The sequence below is a fragment of the Oryzias melastigma genome, linkage group LG19 (assembly GCF_002922805.2).
Source record: "Oryzias melastigma strain HK-1 linkage group LG19, ASM292280v2, whole genome shotgun sequence".
Classification (NCBI taxonomy): domain Eukaryota; kingdom Metazoa; phylum Chordata; class Actinopteri; order Beloniformes; family Adrianichthyidae; genus Oryzias; species Oryzias melastigma.
This window is the reverse complement of record NC_050530.1, coordinates 18153796-18160024: the sequence shown is the minus strand read 5'-3', so window position 1 is coordinate 18160024 and position 6229 is coordinate 18153796. Positions and strand designations below refer to the sequence as shown.

The 6229-nt window shown below is 38.5% G+C and overlaps 1 protein-coding gene across 1 annotated transcript in view; it reads left to right on the top strand.

Moving 5' to 3' along the window:
- Positions 1 to 6229, top strand: part of LOC112154145 (thyroid hormone receptor alpha) — a 165172-nt gene that overhangs the window by 129114 nt on the left and 29829 nt on the right. The window lies entirely within an intron of this gene.

Genomic DNA, 6229 nt, shown 5'->3' with positions numbered 1-6229 from the left:
GTGCATGACCCGATTAGTCGACTAATCGGAAAAAATAATCGGTGATTAGTCGACTATTAAAATAATCGTTTGTGGCAGCCCTACTTCCAAGTCTATACCTGAATACTTTTCTCTGTCAAATGTCATGCATTATTATTTATAGCTTTAAATGCCATATGAATAAGAAATATTTAGATTTCAGCGTTTTTGGTAAAAGAATGGGACTGTCGCCAAAACGTAAGTTGTGTATCGATTCGTGGACCATGTCTCGAGATGCGTATCGAATCTCGTGAGAGGGAAAGATATTAAATTAAAAACATAACAATATAGGAGTCTATCTGATCTGGAACCAGAATAAATAGACTATAAGTGTTTAGAGTCACATGATTGTAACGTAGATGTGCTGCATTACTGAATACCATCACCTACTGTATAAAGGTACACAGTAACTGAGCCGGGCAGGAATAGTCTGTGTATTTTGAATGTAGCCAAGGACAGCGAGCATTCAACCCTATTGGTTTTCTGGCATGGTTCAGTACCGATGGAGTTCTTTGTGTTGACACTAAAACCGTAAGCACTCCTCATCATCTACCTAACAACCCACCATCACTATATGACCCATTCCAATCTCAAGAAGAGTATCTGGCTTTGCTGTGTTTACTGGATGTTACTATTTAGGAAGAAGCCAACTGCATCCAAGTATGCTAGCTGGCTAAAGTTAGTACAAGCGACAAAGACATCAGGTTGCATGAGGAGAAACAAAGAGGCATGCCAGCTACAACCGCAGCTCTGCTATGCATACTTTACATTCCCATCATGTCCTCTTGTGAGTTTTGCAGAAGAGGTTCAAACTAGCACGACCCTTGGATGGTCTGTCTGCATTCACACTGCAGAGAACCACACAAGTGAACCCTTGTTCTTCTCTGTTGAACTAGAGTTCAGTATTTGGTCAGCACCGGGGTCAGATGGGCTTTACACCTGCCCAATCAAAGAGAGCAATTAGAAGCAACAATGTGTGATGCAGGACTAACAGCCTGAGTGTGAAAGAGTTTGTTTGTGTCATCTCGGGGAAGAGGTCAGCTGGGGTTAGCCTAGCAGATTATAGTCAATTAGGCAAAAAAAAGTTTTAATTTATTTAGTTTCAACAGGTTTTAGTTTGAAGGTGAAATCACAACAAAAGCACCTAATAAAAATGAAAAAACAAAATAAAACTCCTTTAGTGTTTGCTGCTTCTTGCACTGGGCTGCCATGGGAACTGACACCCTTATTTACAGGCAGAGCGAGGTTTGGTGTTTTGTCCACACCGGCGTTTAGATGAGCTGTCGCAAATGCCCAAATGAAGGAGACCGTCCAAGGAAATAAATTCTGCTCTGGACATAACGGCTCTGGATTTTTCCACATAAGTGAGTCTGTTGTTGGGAAGTGTGTGTCCTGCACTGAGTCAAACCACAGGAATCGATTTGATGCTCTTAATGTTGCTTCCATAAAGTGTGTGCTGCAGGCAGTCGAGTGTGTGGGGAGTCTCAGTGTGCTGCACCTTGACAGGTTTTAGGCAGCGAAAGAGCTGCAAGCTGTGCCTGTGTGGCCTCTAATTCACTGAATTATGCATGATTCTGTAATTATTTTATTTTAAATTAAGACATTTTAGACCCTTTTTTCCAAAAAGAGTGCAAATTAATTAGTCAGAATAGTAAATTGCTCCCTTGAATGCTTGTCAGAAGTTTAAATCCATTCATTTTTTCCCCCCGTGGGACCTATTTAAATTGAACTTTAATAAAAGAAATATTTGGTAGTATCGGTTTCCCAGAGTTGTCGTCAGTGCTGAGACTTTATCTGTTTACTTTGCGAGCTTTCTGCAGCGGCGCTGTTTCTGGAGTGACAGAGAGCTGCAGAAAGCATATCTGTTTGCTCACATTTCCATCTCCAGCAACATGCTGTCACATCGGACGACGGCGCTGTCACAGAGCTGACATTCCGACGGCTGTTGCCTCCAGCTGTGGGGATATGGAGGCTGTTTAGCAGCAGGGAAAGATGCTGCGCTCCAAGTCTGAGTCGATGAGAGCTCAACTCTGTCTGTCTACTTTCACCTACTACAGGAAATAAGAAGTTTAATTCGAGTATTATTTTTGTCCCGCATTCAAAGATTACAACTTTATTTCAGTTTATTTGTTTTGGTTCAAGCCACTAGATAAATCAAGCAGCAGCTCTGCAGGCTGTTTAAAGGCTTAATTTAATGCTCTGTTAATCCATCCAATGTGTTCCAAGAGGAATAAAGTGAACTATAATTGCAAACAAGACTATGTTGTAATTAAAGGCAAGGTAACAAGTGAAGGACAATTTAAGATGGCGTTAAGGTCCAATTTTAGAAGCTTAGGAGCTTGTGAACACAAAAAGTAATTAAATTGTAAGTTTCCCTGAGGAATGCTGTCTGCTGGTGTGAAGTGCTGGAACCGACTTTGATGCGAGGAGAAGGCCAAACCTCCGTGTTGTTTAGAAGCAGAGACAGGTGTCACATTCGAGATGGATAACGTTTGTTTTGCTGGTTTTCAACGAACATTTTTCTGCCGAGGTTGTTATAGAAACATTGGAAAAACATGTGTTCGCGCTCCAGGCATTGTGATAATGGTCCATATTTTGTCAAGAAAAAAAAAATCGCAGTTGTAGGAAGTTCTATGGAAGGCAGTTTGGATCAAAATTCGGGGGAAAAAAAGGAAACTTTGAAAAGGGAAAGGCAGAAGCAAACATGTATTTATTGAATTCAGTTTTTGACTTTTCTTTTGTAATTTTATAAAAGGTGATTGGATTGATTTTTTGACTTTTTTGCAATGTTTTACATACTTGAAATAAATGTTCAAGATAAAAAAAAAGAAAACTGCTTTCTGTGGCTTAAGAACCTATTTTTAAAGATATAAAATGTTCTCGTTAGTTCAGATGTTTAAATTTAAAGTCACATTTGACAACTTTCAAAGACTGAGTGCCCACACAAACTTACTCTGTCGGTTGTTTAATGCTCACCAGGAGCATTGAACAAAAAAATATGCATGAACATTTTTACACTCCCGGCTCACCAGGCAGTCTACTTTCTTAAAATTGTGTGCGTGCCACCTGCATGCTCCGTACATGTTTTCCCATTTTTTACCCACAAACATCCACCTGTATGGGGAAGTTGTGAATAAGGCTTTAGAAAAACTAGGTTTGGGGTTTAATCAACATGTAAGTATTAGAGCCATTTTACAAGCAAAAAAACATTATTTTAATTGCGACTTTAAAGTTGCAAATTTATAGTACTTTAAGAGGTAAATTTATGACTTTATAAGTCGTAAATCTATGACTTTAAAAAGTAAATTTGCAAGAAAAAGTCATAAATTTATGAGGAAAAAACACCAAAGTCTGTTTATTGGAGTCGGGTTTGAAGATGAAAGACATGGAACATTTTGTGATGCTTTATTCCCACATAGGTTTCAAAAACAAAGAAATTCTGAACTTTTGCCGACTCAAAATCAAATTTTTATTAGTGTAGCCACCATTCCAGGGTTTTCATATGTATAAGAAAATGCTCAAAGACTTACGTTTGCAGGACCATCACTTTATTCTAACCTCATCATTCACGTCCGTTTGTCACCTTACGTCATGTAACTGTCATGCACACAGAGAACATTAAAAGGGGTATGAAAAATGTAAGAAATGTCCCGTTTCAACACAAAACAACAAAGAAAACAGTCTGTTAAATTGAAATGGAAGAAAGTTTTAATCCATTTACCGCACAACCTTTAGTCAGCTTCAGTTTCAAACCTTTGATTTAATTAAGCAGTTCAGCAGCAAAAGAGTAACTTCTCTTTTAACAGAACTCTCAAGATCATGACTTTACATAAGGGAAACATTAATTCATGATTTTTTTTTTTTAGATTAAAAACATTTTTTATTCATTTTTTATACATTGTGACTCCTTTTAGCTACAGCAACCAGGAAAAATAAACCAATGTTGTCTTTAGTCTTAGAACTGTTCAATATTTCTTCACCAAGTGTATTTTTAGTTGAGATTTATACATGCAAAAAGTTGAAAGACTTCTTTTTGTTTTGCTTTGTTGGATTGTGAATTAAAATATGTATCCCTGCAGTCTGAGTTAGAAAACAAGCTGTTCATGTTTAATATATTGATATTTAAGTGCAGTGTTGATTTAGCTATCTGATATTGAACATTTGTTTCATTTCAGTGAATGTAGAAGAAGTCAAAGTGAGTGTGTTTCTTTGCACGATATAGTAATTTGCAGGCAGCGGAGGATTAATAACCTTCCTGGGTTTTGTTTTTACCACAGAGCAGTTCCTGTGCCACCTCCGTTTCCTCTGTTCACTTTTTCTGTCGTGTAGAAGATCTCTTCTTTAAAAGCTCTGCTGATATGGATGTTGTTCCGCTATTGTCATGGATCCCAACCTAAGATAGGTAAAATCATGTTTCTTCAGAGTGTCTCGTGTGTATGAAGAGCTCTGGCAGCAAAGGTGGTTTCTTTGGAAGTTGAAGAATTTCAATCGTCATACATGTGTTTTGTATCCAACCAAAGCTCTCTGTTTCTGTTTTGGGAAACCGTATGACCCTCTCCTGCAGCTGGTCCTTTGGGAGAGTCAAGTAGAGCTTAATCTCTGAGACCTAAACACATCCAACCCTAACAAGCACCACTCGTGGGGCCTTCCCCCATCCTCCACCTCCCCTGCCTTCTGCTCCATTTCCCATCTATCCGGGGTCCCTCCTGAGCAGCACTGTCCCGTCATACCTGGCCGACGTCTTTGTGGTTCAGCTGAGGCTCTCCGTACATTCATATCACAGACAGGAATATCTGCTGATGTCCAGCCTGTTCAATCTTGATTTTTTTCTTGCGTGATTTGAAATTGTAAATTGTCTGCAAAACCATTAAAATGTTGAGCTATATTCAAACGAATTAAAAAGAAATACAATCTAAGATTGTGTTCGTCTTATGGTACCAAATCCGGCTCTTATTTTTATTTTTTCAATTAAAGTACCAGATGCTCAACCTAAAAAGGATCCATGAAGAAGTATCCGGAAAGCCGATGACTAGCCGCTGCTCGAATGTTAAAGATATCTTTCCTGTTTAATCCTGTATTTACGTAGGTTCTAACTTTGTTTTAAACGGCTCCGTCAAAAGCCCCGTTTCCATACATTCTTTGGAGAACGCTCTGCGTTCGACCACTCCGAGGGCTCCATAACGAAATCCCACTCATCTGTTCATCTAAACATGGAGATCATTTCACTGATGAGTTAATTGGAGGCCATGTGGAGTTGAGTTTCTTGCCCAAGGACACTGTTGACTGGGGGAGGAGAGAGCTGATTGGCGGAGAACTACCCTGTCCTGAACCGTCCAATCAAATCAAGAGTTTCGCCCGTTACACCTGGAGTTCATAAACGCTCTTGTTGCTTTTATTTTGAAGTCATCATGACCGAATGCTGTGTGGAGTTTCCTGGTCTGGCATTTACGAGAGAATTTGTTTGTGAAAGTTTTTGATGAAAAGTTAGACAGCAGGAAGACAAAAAAAAAGAGGAACCTTCAGGTTCTGAGATGATTACTGCGGTTTTACGCCGGGCTGAGGACCAGACCACCTCCAGATGTAATCAGGCTGATGCAATTTGAAATATCGTAATAAAAAAATTCTGGACTCACTTAAAGGTTGTTTTGATTTCATGTTTAATCTGGGAGATGGACAGAGTTTTTGGAAAAAGGTCAGAAGTTACTCGTAAACAGCTTTTGAGGAAAAAACATGACCAAAAAAAACTGAAACAAAGAAAGAACCTTTGTGCATTTTGGATTGAAAAAAATCTGTGAAAAACCTTTTTTCCTTGTAGCTTTTACCCTTTGTCATGCATGGTTTGATAAAATATGCTTAACTTCTTCTGTGGTTTTGATATGCTTGCATATATGCTTGAATGAGAAGCATAACACATATTAGGAGTTTTTGTCAACTTGATAAACTGAATTGATGTATTTCCTTTCCTTGCTTTCACTCTGTGATACATTTGAATTTTGACTGGACAGGGAATAGGGACAATTCTCAGGTAAAAACCAAATCATATGTTACATCACTGAACCAAATTGTGGTTGCTGCATCGTTTCCATGCATTTATGTTGAAACCGTTGTGTTAAATTAGAAGAATTTATTCAGAGTTTTATTACATCACACCGGGGTTATTATAAAGCCAACAAAAAGGTTTTTCTTCTTTTTTTTTTTTTTTTTTTTTTTT